This window comes from Ranitomeya variabilis, chromosome 6 (assembly GCF_051348905.1).
Source record: "Ranitomeya variabilis isolate aRanVar5 chromosome 6, aRanVar5.hap1, whole genome shotgun sequence".
Lineage (NCBI taxonomy): Eukaryota > Metazoa > Chordata > Amphibia > Anura > Dendrobatidae > Ranitomeya > Ranitomeya variabilis.
The window spans coordinates 146,957,015-146,979,349 of NC_135237.1; positions in this window are offsets into that span (position 1 = coordinate 146,957,015).

Below are 22,335 nucleotides of genomic sequence, written 5' to 3' on the forward strand. Positions count from 1 at the left end.
TGACTGTGCGTACAGCACTTCTGGACGGCAACTGGCGGTGTTGGAGCCCAGGGACAGGTGGAGGAGGAGGAGGTTGGAGGAGGTAGGAGGGATTGCCACACACACAGCAGGGGAACAGCTGACGTTACTGAACCCCAATAACAGAGGAGCGACTGTTGGGACTGTGCGTACAGCACTACCAGGCAACAACTAGCGGTGTTGGAGCCCAGGGACAGGTGGAAAAGCAGAGGAACACAATGTAGGCCGAAGCCTGAGAAAGTCGAAAGGGAACCTTTAACCCCCCCCCAAGGCGTTTGTAGCTGAAAGAGCCAGCTTGTGCAGCACAAAAGATGCAAAAGGAAAAGGTGGCTCTTTTCATCATGCTCCTTGCAAACACAGAACTAAACACTTATAAAATGTGTCCCCTGCAACCGTAAAACCGTCCCGGAGGTGGGACTTTCCTTCGTAATGTGACGCAGCCCAGCCGTCATTCCTACCCCCCCGGCGCCGCGCACCGGCTCCTCAGCGTTGTTTTATTCCGTCCAGGAGCCTGCGCTGTTATGTTATCCCGTGGCCAGGCACACTTAGCGCTGCCCGTCTTCTGGCATCATTTGGTGTCTGGATGGCTGCGCCTGTGCGGCCGCGCTGGCAGAGAGCCCGCCTCGCAGTGTCTTCTGATTTAATCCCACTGGGGGCCTGGGATCCATGGACATGCGCAGTGCATATCTGAACCTCCACCTCTCACTCATCTCCCTATGGCTTCTTCAGACTGTGCGGTGTCACGGCCGTGGCATGCTGTTAGGGACCAGCTGACACCGAACAGTCTGAAGAAGCCATAGGGAAATGAGTGAGAGGTGGAGGTTCAGATATGCACTGCGCATGTCCATGGATCCCAGGCCCCCAGTGGGATTAAATCAGAAGACACTGCGAGGCGGGCTCTCTGCCAGCGCGGCCGCACAGGCACAGCCATCCAGACACCAAATGATGCCAGAAGACGGGCAGCGCTAAGTGTGCCTGGCCACGGGATAACATAACAGCGCAGGCTCCTGGACGGAATAAAACAACGCTGAGGAGCCGGTGCGCGGCGCCGGGGGGGTAGGAATGACGGCTGGGCTGCGTCACATTACGAAGGAAAGTCCCACCTCCGGGACGGTTTTACGGTATCAGTGGACACATTTTATAAGTGTTAAGTTCTGCGTGTGCAAGGAGCTAAACAAAAATAGCTACCTTTTCCTTGTGCAGCATTACTGCTGCACAAGGTGGCTCTTTCAGTAACAAACGCCTTGGGGGGGGGGGACAGATTCCCTTACATTTCAGTTGTTGTGTCAGCGTGGCGGTCGCATGACACATTGCCGGCTACACAGCTGGGGATCAGCTGACGTTACTGAAACCCAATAACACTGGGTCGTATGTTTTGACTGTGCAGACGGCACGTCTGAGCCTCAACTGGCGGTGTTGGAGCCCAGGAATTTAAGTTCAGGTGGTAGAAAGATGAACACAACAGGAGACCTGGATAACGTATACAGTGACCTAATTATTCAATCAGGAGGAGGAGTGGCAAATTCCGGCGAGATCCAGGCCTTGTTCATTTTCAGGAAAGTAAGCCGGTCAACGTTATCGGAGGATAGTCGCATGCGACGGTCAGTTAGTACACCACCTGCAGCACTAAAGACACGTTCCGATAATACACTGGCCGCAGGGCAAGACAGCACCTCCAATGCATACTGGCTTAGCTCTGGCCATGTATCCAGCTTTGAGACCCAAAACTTGAAAGGGGAAGAGCCGTCTGGGAGTACAGCAAGAGGGCAAGACATGTAGTCTGTCACCATCTGACGGAACCGTTGCCTCCTGCTGACTGGAGCCGTCTGTGATGGTGTAGACTTTTGTGGCGGGCACAGAAAACTGTGCCACAGTTCGGCCATACTGGTCTTGCCTTGGGCAGAGGCACTGCTTCTGCTCCCTCTTTGTGCAGAGCCTCCACCACGGCCTGGACGCACTGAGCTGCTTTGGAATGCACTAGCAGCACTTCTCTCAGTTGGAATGGAGAAGATGATGGAATTGACCAGTGTGTCTTGGTACTCCCGCATTTTTCGCTCCCGGTTCAACGGTGTGATGAGGCTTTCTACGTTGTCCCGGTAGCGAGGATCGAGGAGGGTGAACACCCAATAATCAGACATGTTGAGAATGTGGGCGATGCGGCGGTCGTTTCTCAGGCACTGCAGCATGTAATCCACCATGTGCTGCAGACTGCCAACTGCCCAAGAAACGCTGTCCCCTGCTGGAGGCGTGATCTCTGCCCGCTCGTCATCACCCCACCCTCGCTGTACACACTGACTACTGGACAATTGTGTAACTCCCTCCTCTGGACGGATGTCTTCCTCCTCCATTGACTCCTCCTCATCCTCCTCACAAACGGTCCCCTGCCTACGCGTTTGTGAGGAACCACGTGGCGCTGACTGTCCAGAAGATGATGGAAATGGTGAATCCTCATCCTCCACCTCTTCCACAACATCATCCCTTAGCGCTTGCAGTGATTTTTCAAGCAGGCAGATAAGGGGGACAGTCATGCTGACTAGTGCATCATCTGCACTCGCCATCCGCGTGGAATAATCAAAGGGACGCAAAACCTGGCAGACGTCATTCATAGTGGCCCACTCTGTGGTTGTGAAGTCTGTACGGCGCTGACTGCGACTTTTTTGCGCCTGAAGCAGCTGGTACTCCATTACAGCTTGCTGCTGCTCACACAACCGCTCCAACATATGTAACGTGGAATTCCACCTGGTAGGTAGGTCACATATGATGCGATGTTCCGGCAGGCGGTGTCGGCGCTGCAGAGCCGCAATGCGCGCTTTTGCCGTGCTGGAACGCCGCAAGTGAGCACACTCTAGGCGGACCTTGTGCAGCAGTGCATCAAGATCCGGATAGTCCCTCAAAAAGCTCTGCACGACCAAATTGAGCACATGTGCCAGACATGGGATGTGAGTGAGGTTGCCGAGGCCCAGAGCTGCCACCAGATTTCGGCCATTATCACACACTACCATGCCTGGCTGGAGATTCGCTGGCACAAACCACACATCGCTCTCCTGCTTGATGGCATTCCAGAGCTCCTGCGCTGTGTGGCTACGATTCCCCAAGAAAATTAATTTCAAGACGGCCTGTTGACGTTTGGCCACGGCTGTGCTCATGTCGGTCGTAACAGGTACACGTTCATCACGGGTCCATGTGGAGGTGGACTGTGACGGCTCCTGCAGCGATGATTCTGAGGAACTGGTGTAAGAGGAGGAGTCAATGCGTACAGAATGGATTCCTGCAATCCTTGGAGTGGGCAGGACACGTCCTGCGCCACTCGCACGGTCTGTACCCGGCTCAACGACATTAACCCAATGGGCAGTGAGGGAAAGGTATCGCCCCTGTCCATGTTGACTGGTCCACGCATCGGTGGTGAGGTGGACCTTGCTACTGACGGCGTTCAGTAGCGCGTGTTTTATGTGTCCCTCCACATGCTTCTGCAGGGCAGGGACGGCTTGCCTGCTGAAGTAAAAGCGGCTGGGCACATTGTACTGTGGGACTGCCAATGACATCAAGTCACGGAAGCTGTCAGTCTCCACCAGCCTGAATGACAGCATTTCCAGTGACAGAAGTTTGGCAATGCCTGCAGTCAGAGCCTGTGCTCGTGGGTGGTTTGACGAGAAAGGCCGCCTTTTCTCCCATGCCTGTACTACCGATGGCTGTAGACTGGGCTGGGAGTGTGTGGATGACTGGGAAAGTGGCGCTGCGGGTGGAATTACAGCGGGTCTCTGGACAACAGGGGCAGAGGTTCTTCCACGGCGATCCTGGGAGGACGCCGAACCAGCTGCGTGTGAGGTAGAGGAAGAGGCAACACGAGCTGAAGAGGTGGTAGCTGCCGCTGTTGGTTGGCCTACCTCTTCAGTGTGTTTTTCTAACTCCGCCGGGTGCCTGTTGCGCACATGTTTCCACATGTTGGAGGTATTGAGGTTGCTGACATTTTTCCCTCTTTTGACTTTTTGATGACACACGTTGCATCTGACATAGCAAATGTCATCTGCAACTGTGTCAAAAAAGGACCAGGCACTGCAAGTCTTGGGAGCGCCCTTTTTGGCTTTTGGAAGAGACATGCTCCTAACGGGTGCCAAAGCGGAGGCTGCAGGATCCGCAGTCTTCCCCCTCCCTCTCCCTCTTTGGGCCGTACGGGGAATCTCTTCCTCAGAGCTGCTCCCACCACCTTCCTGTCCCTCACGCCAAGATGGGTCGAGGACCTCATCATCTACACTACCCTCTGCCCCCAACTGCTCCTCCTGGGTAGTCTCAGCAGCAGAGCACGCACCAGTAAGTGGCACCTGAGTGTCATCATCAGCTGATGCGGCCTGCGATGTGGTGACCGGAGCCACTGGCCCACCCGCCTCTTCAGAGGAAGACAGAAAAAGCTGTTGGGCATCACTGCACCCTGCCTCTTCTTCCATTTCTCCAATGCTGCTTGGCTGGCCCCCTGTTTCCAAGCCAAGAGATTCAGAGAACAGAAGTAGAGACGGCTCCTGTCCTGGGCTCTCTGTCTGCCTGGGCAATTTGGCAGGTGGTGAAGAGACAGATGGCTGCTCTCCAGTGCTCTGTGTCTGAGAGGATGTGGCACTAATGGAAGTTGATGCATTAGCTGCCATCCATCCGACAACAGCTTCAATTTGTTCTTCACGCAGCAGCGGTGTACGGCGCTCGGACACAAAGCTTCGCATGAACGACTGTTGCCTGGTGAAAGTGGGTGCTGATGAGTCACCGGTGCCCGCAGCAGGCACAGAATCCCCACGTCCCCTCCCTGCTCCGCGCCCACGCCCACGTGCCTTACTCACTGCCTTCTTCATCTTGGTTGACTGATAAAGATAAGCAGAAAAGTACTAACGGATTTGTGTGCTTATTCCTGAGCAACTCCTCCTAACAGGTATAAGAAGCACTAATTATCTAAAGTGTGGACTAGACTTTAATATGAGCTAATGTGGCCTACAGAAATGTAAAGTGGTGTAACTGGTGTGTTTGGTGAACTTTATTATTTATTTATTTTTTGGGGGCTGAACTGACAACAGATAGAGCTGCAGTCACACGGAGACCGTGCAGACAGACGTAAACGGCGCTACAAGGCCCAAAAACCCTCCTCTACTTTATCCTATGTAGTGTTTTTCCACAAATTAGCTGGAGACGGGTGGAAAGACACTAATAGGATTTTTTTGAATAAATTAGCAGCAGACTACACTATTTGGAAAAAAAAGAAAATTGATTTGGCGGTATGACGCAGTGAAAAACCCTGAGCTGGAGACAACCAGGCTATAGCTGCTCACAGATTACAGGGCGAGCTGCAGTCACACGGAGACCGTGCAGACAGCCGTAAACGGCGCTGCAAGGCCCAAAAACCCTCCTCTACTTTATCCTATGTAGTGTTTTTCCACAAATTAGCTGGAGACGGGTGGAAAGACACTAATAGGATTTTTTTAAATTAATTAGCAGCAGACTACACTACTTTGAAAAAAAAGAAAATTGATTTGGCGGTATGACGCAGTGAAAAACCCTGAGCTGGAGACAACCAGGCTACAGCTGCTCACAGATTACAGGGCGAGCTGCAGTCACACGGAGACCGTGCAGACGGCCGTAAACGGCGCTGCAAGGCCCAAAAACCCTCCTCTACTTTATCCTATGTAGTGTTTTTCCACAAATTAGCTGGAGACGGGTGGAAAGACACTAATAGGATTTTTTAAAATTAATTAGCAGCAGACTACACTACTTTGAAAAAAAAGAAAATTGATTTGGCGGTATGACGCAGTGAAAAACCCTGAGCTGGAGACAACCAGGCTATAGCTGCTCACAGATTACAGGGCGAGCTGCAGTCACACGGAGACCGTGCAGACAGCCGTAAACGGCGCTGCAAGGCCCAAAAACCCTCCTCTACTTTATCCTATATAGTGTTTTTCCACAAATTAGCTGGAGACGGGTGGAAAGACACTAATAGGATTTTTTTAAATTAATTAGCAGCAGACTACACTACTTTGAAAAAAAAGAAAATTGATTTGGCGGTATGACGCAGTGAAAAACCCTGAGCTGGAGACAACCAGGCTACAGCTGCTCACAGATTACAGGGCGAGCTGCAGTCACACGGAGACCGTGCAGACAGCCGTAAACGGCGCTGCAAGGCCCAAAAACCCTCCTCTACTTTATCCTATGTAGTGTTTTTCCACAAATTAGCTGGAGACGGGTGGAAAGACACTAATAGGATTTTTTTGAATAAATTAGCAGCAGACTACACTATTTGGAAAAAAAAGAAAATTGATTTGGCGGTATGACGCAGTGAAAAACCCTGAGCTGGAGACAACCAGGCTACAGCTGCTCACAGATTACAGGGCGAGCTGCAGTCACACGGAGACCGTGCAGACGGCCGTAAACGGCGCTGCAAGGCCCAAAAACCCTCCTCTACTTTATCCTATGTAGTGTTTTTCCACAAATTAGCTGGAGACGGGTGGAAAGACACTAATAGGATTTTTTTGAATAAATTAGCAGCAGACTACACTACTTGGGAAAAAAAAAAAAAAAGGAACAGTATGAGGCAATGAACCACCCTCCCTGAACTGAATACAACCAACTATGGATGGCCTATGTGGCTGCACTCAGACTGGAGACTGGGCTGCACTCACACACACACACACACACAGACCCTGCAGATCGCTGTGAAAACAGCGCTACAAGGCAAAAGCAAGGTGAATAGTAGGTGAACACAGCGGTTGCTAAATTAGCCTTTGGAAAGCACAAAGAAGCAAATCGCTATCTCTAAACTGTCCCTCAGTCAGCAAACAGCGTCCTGTCACTAACTGAATTCACAGCAGAGTGATCGCAAAATGGCGCCAGCGACTTTTAAACTGCATCATGACATCATTACACCAGCCAATCACAGCCTTGCCAGTAGTTTCATGCCCTCCATGCTAAACAGGATGTGCCCACACTTGGAATCAATCTCATTGGCTGAATTTCTGCTTTTTGAATCTTAGAACTTCCGATTCCGGTATCCGATACGCGGCAAGTATCGGAATCCCGGTATCGGAATTCCGATACCGCAAGTATCGGCCGATACCCGATACTTGCGGTATCGGAATGCTCAACACTAATCGTAATATTTCACCAATGAAATTCACAGTGATCAAAATAAAAAATAAAATAAAAATAAAAAACATAAAAAATAGTAAATAAACCACCCCCTTTATCACCCCCATAGGTAGGGAAAATAATGAATAAAGAAAATATTTTTATTTTTCCACTAAATTTAGGGTTAGAATTAGGGTTAGGGTTAGCGTTGCAATTTGCGTTAGGGTTAGAATTAGGGTTAGGGTTAGAATTAGGGTTGCAATTAGGGTTAGGGTTGAAGTTAGGGTTATAATTAGGGTTAGAATTAGGCTATGTGCACACGGTGCAGATTGGCCACTGCGGATTCGTGGCAGTTTTCCATCACATTTACAGTACCATGTAAACCTGCGGAAAATACCACGTGGAAACGCTGCTTTGTATTTTCCACAGCATGTCAATTCTATGTGCGGATTCTGCAGCGTTTTACACCAGTTCCTCACTAGGAATCCGCAGGTGAAATCCGCACAAAAAAACAATGGAAATCCACGGTAAATCTGCAATTTACCTGCGGATTTTTCAAAAACGGTGCAGAAAAATCTGCATACGATTTTGCAGCGTGAACACATAGCCTTAGAGTTAGAGTTGGAACTAGAGTTAGGGTTGGAATTAGGGTTAAGATTAGGGATAGGGGTGTGCTGGGGTTAGGGTTAGGCTTGTGGTTAGGGTTATGGATAGGGTTGGGATTAGGGTTGGGGGTGTGTTGGGGTTAGGGTTGTGGTTGGGGTTAGGGGTGTGGTGGGGTTAGGGTTGTGGTTAGGGATGTGTTGGGGTTAGGGTTGTGATTACGGTTATGGTTAGAGTTGGGATTAGGGTTAGGGGTGTGTTGCGGTTAGTGCTGGAGTTAGAATTGAGGGGTTTCCGGTATTTAAGGACATCAGGGGGTCTCCAAATGCGACAGGGCGCCACCTTTGATTCCAGCTAATCTTGCATTCAAAAAGTCAAATGGTGCTCCCTTCCGAGCCCCGATGTGCGCCCAAACAGTGGTTTAACCAAACATATACGCATATACGCATAAGCGTACTCAGGAAAAATTGCACAACAACTTTGGGGGTCAAATTTTTCCTATTACCCTTGGAAAAATTAAAAAAATGGGGGCTAAAAAATTATTTTTGTGGGAAAAAAATTGTTTTTTATTTTCATGGCTCTACGTTATAAAATTCTGTGAAGCAGTTGGGGGTTCAAAGTGCTCAGCACACATCTAGATAGGTTCCTTGGGGGGTCTAGTTTCCAAAATGGGGTCACTTGTGGTGGATTTCTACTGTTTAGGCACATCAGGGGCTCTGCAAACGCAACGTGACGCACGCAGAACATTCCATCAAAGACTGCATTTCAAAATGTCACTACTTCCCTTCTGAGCCCTGACGTGTGCCCAAACAGTGGTTTACCCCCACATATGGGGTATCAGCGTACTCAGGACAAACTGCACAACAACTATTGGGGTTCAGTTGCTCCTGCTACACTTGTGAAAATAAAAAATTGGGGGCTAAAAAAATCATTTTTTTGAGGAAAAAAAAGATTTTTTATTTTTACGGCTCTGCGTTTAAACTTCTGTGAAGCATTTGGGGGTTCAAAGTGCTCTCCACACATCTAGATAAGTTCCTTGGGGGGTATATTTTCCAAAATGGGGTCACTTGTGGGGGGCTGTTACTGTTTAGGCACATCAGGGGCACTGCAAACGTAACATGACGCCCGCAGACCATTCATCAAAGTCTGCATTCCAAAACATCACTACTTCCCTTCCGAGCCCCGACGTGTGCCCAAACAGTGGTCCCCCCCACATATGGGGTCTCAGCCTACTCAGGACAAACTGGACAACAACATCTGGGGTCCAATTTCTCCTGTTACCCTTGTAAAAATAAAAAATTGCGGGCTAAAATATAATTTTTGAGGAAAGAAAAATGATTTTTTATTTTCACGGCTCTGTGTAATAAACTTCTGTGAAGCACTTGGGGGTTCAAAGTGCTCACCACACATCTAGATAAGTTCCTTGGGGGGTCTAGTTTCCAAACTGGGGTCTCTTGTGGGGGAGCTCCAATGTTTAGGCACACAGTGGCTCTCCAAACACGACATGGTGTCCGCTAACGATTGGAGTTAATTTTTCATTCAAAAAGTCAAATGTTGCTCCTTCCATTCCAAGCCACATGTGAGGTATCGGTGAACTCAGGAGAAATTGCCCAACAAATTTCATTATCCATTTTATCCTGTAGCCCATGTGAAAATGAAAAAATTGAGGCTAAGAGAAATTTTTTGTGGAAAAAAAAAAGTACGTTTTCATTTTTACGGATCAATTTGTGAAGCACCTGGGGGCTCAAAGTGCTATGCATCTAGATAAGTTCCTTGGGGAGTCTAGCTTCCAAAATGTGGTCACTTGTGGGGAAGCTCTAATGTTTAGGCACCCAGGGGCTCTCCAAATGCGACATGGTGTCTGCTAACGATTGCAGTTAATTTTTCATTCAAAAAGTCAAATGGCGCTCCTTCCCTTTAGAGCCTTGCTGTGTTCCCAAACAGTGATTACCCCCACATATGGGGTATCAGTGTACTCAGGACAAATTATACAACAACTTTTGGGATCCAGTTTCTCCTTTTACCCTTGGGAAAATAAAAAAAATTGTTGCTAAAAGATTATTTTTGTGACTAAAAAGTTAAATGTTCATTTTTTTCATTCTATGTTGCTTCTGCTGCTGTGAAACACCTGAAGGGTTAATAAACTTCTTTAATGTGGTTTTGAGCAGCTTCAGGGGTGTCGTTTTCAGAATGGTGTTACTTTTGGGTATTTTCAGCCATATAGACCCCTCAAACTGACTTCAAATGTGAGGTGGTCCCTAAAAAAAATGGTTTTGTAAATTTTGTTGTAAAAATGAGAAATTGCTGGTCAAATTTTAACCCTTATAACTTCCTAGCAAAAAAAAAAATTTGTTTCCAAAATTGTGCTGGTGTAAAGTAGACATGTGGGAAATGTTATTTATTAACTATTTTGTGTCACATAACTCTCTGGTTTAACAGAATAAAAATTCAAAATTTGAAAATTGCGAAATTTTCGCCAAATTTCCATTTTTTCACAAATAAACGCAAAAGTTATCGACCTAACTTTACCACTAACATGAAGCCCAATATGTCACGAAAAAACATTCTCAGAATCGCTAGGATCCATTGAAGTGTTCTTGAGTTATTACCTCATAAAGGGACACTGGTTAGAATTGCAAAAAATGGTCAGGTCATTAAGGTCAAAACAGGCTGGGTCATGAGGGGGTTAAAATCCTATCTATGCTATTATAGACATGTGCTGTTTTTGTATGGTTTGTATACCATCTGAGGGGTTTGAAAAGAGTAATAAATTCCTGAGACGCATTAGACTGAGATCAATAAATTGATTAACAATTCACTGACCCCTTTTGCTAATGTCATCTATGGAAAGCAATGTCCAGGTGCCTTCCCCTCTTCTTTTCAACTGCTTCCTTTTTGTTGATCTGTGTTCTGATAATACTTTAAAGGGGTCCAAGATTTATCTTCTGATGACCTATGCTTAGTGATGTGAAAGTGAGCAGAGCTGCAGTACCCAAGAAAAGCCACTACTCATGTATGAGGCCATACTGTCCTGTCACTGTAAAGTGTGTACATCTGGCCACTCGAGGAGCTGCAGTCATGTAATCAGTGGGTGTATGGTGTGTTGGACCACCGCTGATCACGTTTATCCTAAGAATAGGTCATCCAGAAACCTTGGAGACAGTGGCATAACATCCTGACATGCTAATTACGGTTTTCTTGGCTTTGTAAAACCCAGCAAATTAAGCATCCAAGCTAATGTTCGCTGGTGTAAATTTTTTTATATATATACATTACCATTAGTGTTGAGCATTCCGATACTGCAAATATCGGGTATCGGCCGATATTTGCTGTATCGGAATTCCGATACCGAGTTCCGATATTTTTCCAATATCGGAAATCGGAATCGGAAGTGTTCCCAGTCATCTTCGGCGTGTGCAGTGCGCATGGTTCCCAGGGTCTGAAGGAGAGGAAACTCTCCTTCAGGCCCTGGGATCCATATTCATGTAAAAAATAAAGAATAAAAATAAAAAATATGGATATACTCACCCCTCCGAGAACCCTGGCTGTCACCGCTGCAAGCGTCTGCCTCTGTTCCTAAGAATGCAGAGGGTGAAGGACCTTCGATGACGTCACGGTCTTGTGATTGGTCTGTGACCGCTCATGTGACCGGTAACCTGACCGCGATGTCATCGAAGGTCCTTCACGCTCTGCATTCTTAGGAACGGAGGCAGACGCTTGCAGCGGTGACAGCCAGGGTTTTTGGAGGGGTGAGTATATCCATATTTTTTATTTTTATTATTTATTTTTTACATGAGTATGGATCCCAGGGCCTGAAGGAGAGTTTCCTCTCCTTCAGACCCTGGGAACCATCCAGGATAGCTTCCGATACTTGTGTTCCATTGACTTGCATTGGTATCGGATATCGGTATCGGCGATATCCGATATTTTTTGTATATCGGCCGATCCTATCCGATACCGATACCTTTGAGTATCGGAAGGTATCGCTCAACACTAATTACCATACAAAGCTCTCTTCTGCTATTTTCCATCTTTCTATTGCACCACATGTCAGTGTTTGTATGAAAACGTAATGTGGCGATGAACATAATTCCTGATGATAGTTACCAAATTTATATCAAATGTAGAAAATCTCTACAAAATGTAAAAAAGTTGCAATAAGCTATTTGCTTGCTGGGAAATATTCAAGAATGTGAGTTAATATAATCATAAATTAGTTTGTTACAAGTATTTATGCATTGTGTAGAAATGGGAAAAAAGCAACAATCTATATACTGACTGTAAGTCACATAGACAGGACCACTATAATTTATATATAACAAAGCAAAAGTGGAAAGAATAAAACGTAACTTTTATTATCTAAAGCCACACAAAAACAAAACCAAACACCCAAGTGAATAAAAAATGGGACAAAAGTCTTTGACAATTGGTATAATAACCATAAAGACCAATTATCCCCTGACAGGTTTATATGATTTCATCTGTAAGCATATTTTTAGAGAAATCAATATAACACTAGGATATATCCTGTAAGAGAGCCGAAGTCAGGATACATAAATAACACTCAGCGTCATCATATACCTAGTTACATGTAAAAACAATAGATTGCCAGCAGCAAACGCATATGATATAACCAGTGCCACTGGTGGCTATATACATATAGTAAAAAAAGGAACAATCTCACCCGTTCCTAGGTGTAGGCAGAGGAGCGTCGGATAACCTCTAGTCAGGGGAAAATCCGGAAGGGAAGAGACGACAGTCCCTATGTCAGTCCCTATGGGGCTATCAGTAAACTATCCCCAGAGCTCCTGCCCTTACAAGGGCAGTCCACAGCTACCCCTATATACACATGCCCTGCACTCTCCCTATATAGTCCGTCCCGACGCGTTTCATCCAAGCTGATTCTTCAGGGGACTTGCTTGTGCATGGAGATAAAGTGCCTATGTGCTAAAAAGGAGGGACAAAAAGTCCTGCCACCCTCTATGCTGTCCTGAAGAATCAGCTTGGATGAAACGCGTCGGGACGGACTATATAGGGAGAGTGCAGGGCATGTGTATATAGGGGTAGCTGTGGACTGCCCTTGTAAGGGCAGGAGCTCTGGGGATAGTTTACTGATAGCCCCATAGGGACTGACATAGGGACTGTCGTCTATTCCCTTCCGGATTTTCCCCTGACTAGAGGTTATCCGACGCTCCTCTGCCTACACCTAGGAACGGGTGAGATTGTTCCTTTTTTTACTATATGTATATAGCCACCAGTGGCACTGGTTATATCATATGCGTTTGCTGCTGGCAATCTATTGTTTTTACATGTAACTAGGTATATGATGACGCTGAGTGTTATTTATGTATCCTGACTTCGGCTCTCTTACAGGATATATCCTAGTGTTATATTGATTTCTCTAAAAATACGTTTACAGATGAAATCATATAAACCTGTCAGGGGATAATTGGTCTTTATGGTTATTATACCAATTGTCAAAGACTTTTGTCCCATTTTTTATCCACTTGGGTGTTTGGTTTTGTTTTTGTGTGGCTTTAGATAATAAAAGTTGTGTAGAAATGGGTAAAATCTGTAAGTATATATAATGTAGTTTTGACATAATATTATGCATACATCTGCCTTTTGAGATTTACTTGATGTACCCTCTTAATAAATGGAATGTATTAGAAAGTATCAAATAATTTAAAAGGGCGACTTGGACAATCCCTTTTTAAATGCCCGAGTCCACAAAGTAAAATATGAAAAACTTATACTCACTGTCACGATTCCTTCACTTATTGCAGGGGTGGGGAATCTTTTTTCTGCCAAGGGCCATTTGGATATTTATACCATCCTTTGGGGGCCGTACAAACTCCACCCACAAAGTGCATCCTGACTGTGGCACTGGTTTCAGGACATAATCTTTCATTGCATACCCTTTAGTGTTCATTAGTGAACACTGTCTGTGTGTGCTAACAGAACAAGAAGAAATTATTGAGCTGGTTGTAATCAATATACAGCTCTCTGCCCAAGAATGCGGTCCCTGAGAATCTGCTCAGGGGCCTGATAAAAGGTCATCGAGGTATGGCCCTGGGGCCTGATGTTCCCCTTCCCTGTTTTAGTGAGTCTTGGATGCAGTGACAGACAGCTCAGGCATCCAATCTAGTGCAGTGGTGTGCTGAGCTGTCTGTGTTTTGATGCACAGTTCAGCCATCCAATCTGAGTCTGGGAGATGCTGAGTTCTTTCAGGTGTTCCCTGTTCCAGGCAATTACCCAGCTACTTAGCTGAGCTGTCAGTCCAGAGCTCTTTCAGAAGTAGCATCTGCTCAGTGGTTTGCTGTTGTGAATTCCGTTCTCGGGCTCCCTCCTGTGGTCATGAGTGGTACTTTGTGAGTTCGGTTCTTGGGCTCCCTCTGGTGGCTTTGAGTGTTACGGCTGGTCTGTAGCTGGACTCCAGCTGCCTCGTTTCCTGCTAGGCTTGCTGCCTATTTAACTCCACTTGGACCTTTACTTGTTGCCTGCTGTCGTTGTATTCAGTACTGGTTCAGATCTCTCTGGGACTTCCCTTGTGACCTGTCTCCTCGTGGAGAAGCTACGTTCATGCTAGTCTATTTTTTCTCATTGCTATTTGAAAATGTTTCTCAGTATATGATTAATTCAGTCCAGCTTGCTTATATGCTATTTGATTGCTAGCTGGAAGCTCTGTGGTGTGGAGTTGCGCCCCTCACATCGTGAGTCGGTGTGGGGGTCTTTTTGTATTCTCTGCGTGGTAGTAGTTTATACTGACCGCACAGATTCCTTGCTATCTTCTGACTATTTAGTTTTTAGCGGGCCTCATTTGCTAAAACCTGTTTTCATTTCTATGTTTGTGTTTTCCTCTTAACTCACCGTTATTATTTGTGGGGGCTGCTCTCACTTTGGGGAAAATTTCTCTGAGGCAAGTGAGGCTTTGTTTCTCTCTAGGGGTAGCTAGTTTCTCAGGCTGTGCAGAGGCGTCTAGTCCGAGTTAGGAACGCTCCACGGCTGCCTATAGTGTGTTTTGATAGGATCAGAATTGGGGTCTGTAAAGTTCCCACATCCCCAGAGCTTGTCCTATGTTTTGGTTTACCTATCAGGTCAGTTCATGTGTTCCTACCACCAGGACCATAACAGTACAGCAGGCCAAAAAGTGTTAATGCATCGCAAAAGAGGGATAAGAGAAGCTCTGAGGTTTTTTTTTTTCCTCTGCAGTGTGTTTAGCCTCTCTCCTCCCCTTAATCTCTGGGTGGTTCAGGAATCAGCTGCAGATATGGACATGCAAGGTCTGTCCTCTTGTGTGGATCAGCTCGCTACAAGGATACAAAGCATTCAGGATTATGTAATTCACAGTCCTATGTTAGAACTTAAAATACCAATTCCTGAGCTGTTCTCTGGAGATAGGTCTAGGTTTTTGAATTTCAAAAATAATTGCAAATTGTTTCTTTCTCTGAAACCTCGTTCCTCTGGTGACCCTGCTCAGCAAGTTAAAATTATTATTTCTTTGTTACGTGGTGACCCTCAAGATTGGGCATTCTCCCTGGCGCCAGGAGATCCTGCATTGCTAAATGTGGATGCGTTTTTTCTGGCGCTTGGATTGCTTTATGAGGAACCTAATCTAGTGGACCAGGCAGAAAAGATTTTGCTGGCTCTCTCTCAGGGTCAGGATGAAGCAGAGGTTTACTGTCAGAAGTTTAGGAAGTTGTCTGTGCTCACTCAATGGAATGAGTGTGCCCTGGCAGCGATTTTCAGAAAGGGTCTTTCTGAAGCCCTTAAGGATGTTATGGTGGGGTTCCCCATGCCTGTGGGTCTGAATGAGTCAATGTCTTTGGCCATTCAGATTGATCGGCGTTTGCGGGAGCGCAAACCTGTGCACCATCTGGCGGTGTTTTCTGAACAGAAGCCTGAGTCTATGCAATGTGACAGGATTCTGACCAGAATTGAACGGCAAATTCACAGACGTCAGAATGGGTTGTGCTTTTACTGTGGTGACTCCACTCATGTTATCTCTGACTGTTCTAAGCGCACAAAAAGGTTCGCTAAGTCTGTCACCATTGGTACTGTACAGCCTAAATTCATTTTGTCTGTTACTTTGATTTGCTCTCTGTCATCCTACTCTGTTATGGCTTTTGTGGATTCAGGCGCTGCCCTGAAATTGATGGATTTGTCATTTGCCAAGCGCTGTGGTTTTATCTTGGAGCCCTTGCAATTCCCTATTCCACTAAGGGGAATTGATGCTACGCCATTGGCCAAGAATAAGCCTCAGTACTGGACTCAAGTGACTATGTGCATGACTCCTACACATCAGGAGGTTATTCGCTTTCTAGTGTTACATAATTTGCATGATGTTGTCGTGTTGGGTCTGCCATGGCTGCAGGTTCATAATCCAGTCCTGGATTGGAAAGCAATGTCTGTGTCAAGTTGGGGTTGTCAAGGGGTACATGGCGATGTTCCTTTGGTGTCAATTGCTTCTTCTACTCCTTCTGAAGTCCCTGAATTTTTGTCGGATTACCAGGATGTATTCGATGAGCCCAAATCCAGTGCCCTACCTCCTCATAGGGATTGTGATTGTGCTATAAATTTGATTCCTGGTAGTAAGTTCCCTAAGGGTCGACTTTTTAATTTATCTGTACCAGAACATACCGCTATGCGGACTTATATAAAGGAGTCTTTGGAGAAAGGGCATATTTGTCCGTCCTCGTCACCTTTGGGTGCAGGGTTCTTTTTTGTGGCCAAGAAGGATGGTTCCCTGAGACCCTGTATAGATTATCGCCTTCTAAATAAAATCACGGTCAAATTTCAGTACCCTTTGCCTCTGCTGTCCGATCTGTTTGCTCGGATTAGGGGGGCTAGTTGGTTCACCAAGATAGATCTTCAAGGAGCTTATAATCTTGTGCGTATAAAGCAGAGCGATGAATGGAAAACAGCATTTAATACGCCCGAAGGTCATTTTGAGTACTTGGTGATGCCTTTTGGGCTTTCTAATGCCCCTTCCGTGTTTCAATGAAATTCAAGGGAAAAGAAAGCGGTCACTGGGGAGCGCTGTGAGGGTCACAGTTAAAATTAAAATTAAAAGCAAAGAGTCCACCGCAGCTCCAGCCGTTAGCCTTCTAGGAGGAAACAAAATGCAGTAAAAAATAGTAATAACGGTCCTAGGAGCGCTGGAAATGAGACCAAAACAAGGATTTTAGTGTTGAACCACAACGCGTTTCAACGGTTAAACCGTCTTCATCAGGTGGAAGTTTATTAATGGAGAACAGGAAGGGGTATTTAAACAAATAGCAACCAATAAAATTCAAAGTCAGCAGGTCACATGATAAGAACAAGTCACATGATAAAATAGTAAGGTCACATGGTAAAAACACAATAGGAACAAAATTATGTATATATAAAAACAGATTAAATAGAGCCCCTAGACCTGATTAAAATATAAAACATGATAAAAAGCAGAAATAAGACAACATATAATAAAATGACACTATAAAAACGACTTAAAAACAGAGAGATCACTTATTAACCCTTTCAATGGTAAGATTTAACCCTTCAGGCGCCAGAGTCCCCAACTTAAAAATCCAGAAACTTTCCCTAATATTATGGCGATGCTTGTTCAGTCTTGCATGCATGGTCTGTATAGTCCAATACGTTGGACGGACTATACAGACCATGCATGCAAGACTGAACAAGCATCGCCATAATATTAGGAAAGGTTTTATGTTGCATAGCCTATCAAAGCATTTTTTAACCAAGCACCAAAAAAATTTAGAATCTCTTAAACTAACGATTATAGATTTTATACCAGACAATGTATCTGATCGGTATGGGAGCTTGATTAATAGGGAAAGTTTCTGGATTTTTAAGTTGGGGACTCTGGCGCCTGAAGGGTTAAATCTTACAATTGAAAGGGTTAATAAGTGATCTCTCTGTTTTTAAGTCGTTTTTATAGTGTCATTTTATTATATGTTGTCTTATTTCTGCTTTTTATCATGTTTTATATTTTAATCAGGTCTAGGGGCTTTATTTAATCTGTTTTTATATATACATAATTTTGTTCCTATTGTGTTTTTACCATGTGACCTTACTATTTTATCATGTGACTTGTTCTTATCATGTGACCTGCTGACTTTGAATTTTATTGGTTGCTATTTGTTTAAATACCCCTTCCTGTTCTCCATTAATAAACTTCCACCTGATGAAGACGGTTTAACCGTTGAAACGCGTTGTGGTTCAACACTAAAATCCTTGTTTTGGTCTCATTTCCAGCGCTCCTAGGACCGTTATTACTATTTTTTACTGCCTTCCGTGTTTCAGTCCTTCATGCACGACATCTTCCGAGAGTATCTGGATAGATTTATGATTGTGTACCTGGATGATATTTTGGTCTTTTCTGATGATTGGGAGTCTCATGTGAAGCAGGTCAGGATGGTGTTTCAGGTCCTGCGTGCCAATGCCTTGTTTGTGAAGGGCTCTAAATGTCTCTTTGGAGTCCAGAAGGTTTCCTTTTTGGGCTTTATTTTTTCCCCTTCTACTATCGAGATGGATCCAGTTAAAGTCCAGGCCATCTATGACTGGACTCAACCTACATCGGTGAAGAGTCTTCAGAAGTTCTTGGGCTTTGCTAATTTTTACCGTCGTTTCATCACTAATTTTTCTAGTGTGGTTAAACCTTTGACGGATTTGACTAGAAAGGGTGCTGATGTGACGAATTGGTCTTCTGCGGCCGTTGAGGCCTTTCAGGAGCTGAAACGTCGGTTTTCTTCGGCTCCTGTCTTGCGTCAGCCTGATGTCTCTCTTCCCTTTCAGGTCGAGGTTGATGCTTCTGAGATTGGAGCAGGGGCTGTCTTGTCACAGAGAAGCTCTGATGGCTCGGTGATGAGACCATGTGCTTTCTTTTCTAGAAAGTTTTCGCCTGCCGAGCGGAATTATGATGTTGGTAATCGGGAGTTGTTGGCAATGAAGTGGGCATTCGAGGAGTGGCGATATTGGCTTGAGAGAGCCAAGCATCGCGTGGTGGTCTTGACGGATCACAAGAATTTGATTTATCTCGAGTCTGCCAAGCGGTTAAATCCTAGACAAGCTCATTGGTCGTTGTTTTTCTCCCGTTTTGATTTCGTGGTTTCGTACCTTCCGGGCTCAAAGAATGTGAAGGCTGATGCCCTTTCTAGGAGTTTTGTGCCTGACTCTCCGGGAGTTTCTGAGCCGGCTGGTATCCTCAGAGAGGGGGTGATTTTGTCTGCCATCTCCCCTGATTTGCGGCGGGTGCTGCAGGAATTTCAGGCCGATAGACCTGACCGTTGTCCACCGGAGAGACTGTTTGTCCCGGATAGATGGACCAGTAGAGTTATTTCCGAGGTTCATTCTTCTGTGTTGGCGGGTCATCCTGGGATTTTTGGTACCAGGGATCTGGTGGCCAGGTCCTTTTGGTGGCCTTCTTTGTCACGGGATGTGCGTTCCTTTGTGCAGTCCTGTGGGATTTGTGCTCGGGCCAAGCCTTGCTGTTCTCGTGCCAGTGGATTGCTTTTGCCTTTGCCTGTCCCGAAGAGGCCTTGGACGCATATTTCCATGGATTTTATTTCGGATCTTCCAGTCTCTCAGAGGATGTCTGTCATCTGGGTGGTTTGTGAATGTTTTTCTAAAATGGTCCATTTGGTGCCCTTGCCTAAGTTGCCCTCCTCCTCTGATTTGGTTCCGCTGTTTTTTCAGAATGTGGTTCGTTTGCATGGTATTCCGGAGAACATTGTGTCTGACAGAGGATCCCAGTTTGTGTCCAAATTTTGGCGGTCCTTTTGTGCTAAGATGGGCATTGATTTGTCTTTTTCTTCGGCCTTCCATCCTCAGACAAATGGCCAAACCGAACGAACTAATCAGACCTTGGAGGCTTATCTGAGATGTTTTGTTTCTGCTGATTAGGATGATTGGGTTACTTTTTTGCCATTGGCTGAGTTCGCCCTCAATAATCGGGCTAGTTCTGCTACTTTGGTTTCGCCTTTTTTTTGTAATTCTGGTTTTCATCCCCGTTTTTCCTCGGGTCAGGTTGAGCCTTCTGACTGTCCTGGGGTGGATTCTGTGGTGGATAGGTTGCAGCAGATTTGGAACCACGTAGTGGACAATTTGACGTTGTCACAGGAGAAGGCTCAGCGCTTTGCTAATCGCCATCGCTGTGTGGGTCCCCGACTTCGTGTGGGGGATTTGGTATGGTTGTCATCTCGTTACGTTCCTATGAAGGTTTCCTCTCCTAAGTTTAAACCTCATTTCATCGGTCCTTATAAGATTTCAGAAATCCTCAATCCTGTGTCATTCCGTTTGGACCTCCCAGCATCTTTTGCCATTCATAATGTGTTCCATAGGTCTTTGTTGCGGAGGTATGTGGTGCCTGTGGTTCCTTCTGTTGATCCTCCTGCTCCGGTGTTGGTCGAGGGAGAATTGGAGTATGTGGTGGAGAAGATCTTGGATTCTCGTATTTCGAGACGGAAGCTTCAGTACTTGGTTAAATGGAAGGGCTATGGTCAGGAGGATAATTCCTGGGTTGTTGCCTTTGATGTCCATGCTGCCGATTTGGTTCGTGCCTTTCATTTGGCTCGTCCTGATGGGCCTGGGGGCTCTGGTGAGGGTTCGGTGACCCCTCCTCAAGGGGGGGGTACTGTTGTGAATTCCGTTCTCGGGCTCCCTCCTGTGGTCATGAGTGGTACTTTGTGAGTTCTGTTCTTGGGCTCCCTCTGGTGGCTTTGAGTGTTATGGCTGGTCTGTAGCTGGACTCCAGCTGCCTCGCTTCCTGCTAGGCTTGCTGCCTATTTAACTCCACTTGGACCTTTACTTGTTGCCTGCTGTCGTTGTATTCAGTACTGGTTCAGATCTCTCTGGGACTTCCCTTGTGACCTGTCTCCTCATGGAGAAGCTAAGTTCATGCTAGTCTATTTTTTCTCATTGCTATTTGAAAATGTTTCTCAGTATATGATTAATTCAGTCCAGCTTGCTTATATGCTATTTGATTGCTAGCTGGAAGCTCTGGGGTGCGGAGTTGTGCCCCTCACATTGTAAGTCGGTGTGGGGGTCTTTTTGTATTCTCTGCGTGGATAATTTTTTGTAGTATTTTATACTGACCGCACAGATTCCTTGCTATCTTCTGACTATTTAGTTTTTAGCGGGCCTCATTTGCTAAAACCTGTTTTCATTTCTATGTTTGTGTTTTCCTCTTAACTCACCGTTATTATTTGTGGGGGCTGCTCTCACTTTGGGGAAAATTTCTCTGAGGCAAGTGAGGCTTTGTTTCTCTCTAGGGGTAGCTAGTTTCTCAGGCTGTACAGAGGCGTCTAGGCCGAGTTAGGAACGCTCCACGGCTGCCTATAGTGTGTTTTGATAGGATCAGAATTGCGGTCAGTAAAGTTCCCACATCCCCAGAGCTTGTCCTATGTTTTGGTTTACCTATCAGGTCAGTTCATGTGTTCCTACCACCAGGACCATAACAGTTTGCCTTGTATTTCTCTGCTGTTTGTTGATCTTTTGTTGCCTGTCCTTGGACCTCGTTCTGACTGTTTGCCTTGCCTCTTTCCTCTGATCGGCTGTCCTCTTGGTATTCTGACCTGACTTCACCTTTTTCTTTTCCCTTTAGTTTACTATGTGATCTATTCGTATTTGACCCGGAACATTTTACTACCATGACACACTCACTTATGGCACTCCAATTTCCTGGGGTTCGCGTGACATTGTTATATCATCAGAGCACTTCAGTCAATGAGCAGTCATTGATTGGCTGCAGTGTTCATGGGAAATAATATCTCAAGACATTGCTAGAATGGAACTGGTGTTAACATCACTGGAGCAGTACCGGTGGGGGAGGTGAATATAAGCTTTTCTTAATTTATTCAGGTAACTTGGGCATCAAAGAAGGGATTGTCTTAGTAAAACATTTAAATGAGGATTTTATTATTAACATATTGTTTCATTACTAGAGTGTCATGCCCCCATGGAACACCTGGAGTTAGACGGGTAATGAATCACAGGTCTTCTTTAGAGATGGTGTGATTTGTCCCATATTAAATGGATTTTGTTCTTCTGGTGCTAAAGAGGTTAACAATCCTTTCTAAGCTGGTTAGAAACATTCAGCTCCATTTCAGCAGCTTCTGATCTGGTCATTGCCTTTTCCTATATAAACTGGTCAAACCTTCTTGTCCCTGCCTTTGAAAGATTTGTCTTCCTATGCTGTGTGCTAAAGCTAAGTGGTTGGAGTAGAGTTGTTGAAATAATGTTCTGTGGTTTGCTGTAGTACGTGTGTTTACCTCCTGGTTCCTGTTCCTATTTATTCCTCCCTGTCCCTATCCTCCTCCCTATTGTTGGTTAGTGCTTTTGTATGATAGAGGTTTTCTATTTCCATATTTTCTCTTTGTGTTTTGTTTGCATTACATTTCTGTCCCATGTCTCATGGTGTGGGGACAGATCAGGGTTTAACAGGATCATAGTAAGATCAGAGAATCGTGCCTTGCTACCTTCAAGACTACCCCAAAAACAAAGATAGCTAGGTTTCCAGGTACCGAATACCGTCACAGTGTGACATGGATAGCCACAATAGGCCGCAACTTCCATTGTGTTCGATTTTTATGAAGCTCATTTATAAGTTTCACTCTGTAG